This window comes from Hipposideros armiger, unplaced genomic scaffold, assembly GCF_001890085.2.
Source record: "Hipposideros armiger isolate ML-2016 unplaced genomic scaffold, ASM189008v1 scaffold_1197, whole genome shotgun sequence".
In the NCBI taxonomy this organism is placed as follows: Eukaryota; Metazoa; Chordata; class Mammalia; order Chiroptera; family Hipposideridae; genus Hipposideros; species Hipposideros armiger.
Genome location: NW_017732547.1, coordinates 394,518 through 396,081, shown reverse-complemented (window position 1 = coordinate 396,081; position 1,564 = coordinate 394,518).

Below are 1,564 nucleotides of genomic sequence, written 5' to 3'. Positions count from 1 at the left end.
TGTGAGAAGGCCTGGGTTTCATTCTACCTTCCAGAAAGCATCTATTAAAGCCTAAACATTTAACTTATCCAGTTCTTCCTTCCAGTCCCTCTTACGCTTCTGACTCACCCACAGTACCCTAGTCCACGAGCTCTCTGCGAAAAGCACAACTGAGCAGAGGGGTCAGTCTGGAGGAATTCAGATACTAAATGAGAAGGTGTAGAAAGGTGTTAGGTTATGTGATTTCCTAGGTTTTAAAAAAAGATTCTGTGGATTTTCCTATTCATTTGTTTGAAGCTGATAATAGTAATATTTTATCAGAAAATCAGAGAACTAAAATTCTAGTTAGATTCAGGAATTTAAAAAATGTAATTATAGAAAAGTCAATATAAACGTCTTAAAAGAAGCTAACAATCTTCAGGATACAGAAGAAAACCATGATAGACTCTTACGAGCTATTAAGCTTTCCCATATTATTCAGCTGAATTAATGAACATATTTAGAAAGCGTTATAATCTGAAAGGTACTGTTAAGGATTTATCTCATTGAATTTTTCACACCATCACTAAGAAGAATATATTATTAGAACTATTTTACAGATGAATAAATTGAGGTTCGGAGGAGATAAATAACTTGCCCAAAATCACGCAATTCAAAGTGGGGAAACCAGGCCCCAAATCCAGATACTTCTGTCTCTGAATTTCATATTCTTTTCTGCCCTTTTAACAGCAGAATTCTGGACAGGACAGACCATTGATCTGAGCCAGTTTGGTAGTTTTTATGTACAGCTATGGCTCATTAATCTCATATTACTGGGGAATGGGCTGTTCTACAGAAGTGAATATTTCACGTAATGAAAGCTTTAAGCACTGATGTTAACATAAAACTTAATCATTTTGAAGGGAATCTTTCTGGCTTAAGTTAGATATTTTTGTTCTGTAGGTCACTTCCTATGCCCGCCCCTTTTCCTCTGTCACCAATGTTGCCTACCATCTGCAGACCCTACCCTGCCCAGGCTTGGGGCTGATGAAGCCATGGGCCTGGGTGTGCGTGGAGAGTTCCTACCTCTGTGGAAACTGGAACCTGAGTTTGGGGCTCCAGGCCCTTATTGAAATGTGAATGGATTGAAGTCCCTGAGTACCTTCATGGTCACTGAGCTGTGGCTACCCAATCTCACACCTCCACGTGCCTGGACAGCAGACATTACTGAGCTTTTTCACCGGCACTGCTGCTTCATTACCCACTGGAGACTGCAGAGATTGCAGTGCAGGGCTGATTATTGCTCAGCAGAGCTGGAGGCCTAACCCACACTCGCCATGGCCATTTTCCCTCTGCTTCAACACTCTTGGTACTTTTGAGCCCCTTCATTAAAGATTTGTGCCCTCACCTGATGTCAAGAAGCACAGATCCCGGAGTATTTTCACTGCATCTTGTGCCATCCCTTTGGACATGACACCCTGAACTTTAGTGATGGTTCAGGTATTTCTTGGGTTCGCTGGTCTGGTTAATTTTCCTTAGCCCTCATACTATGGTCATTTTACCTTGACTGCAGCATGTTCTACTCTTTAGGTGAGAACTTCCAGTA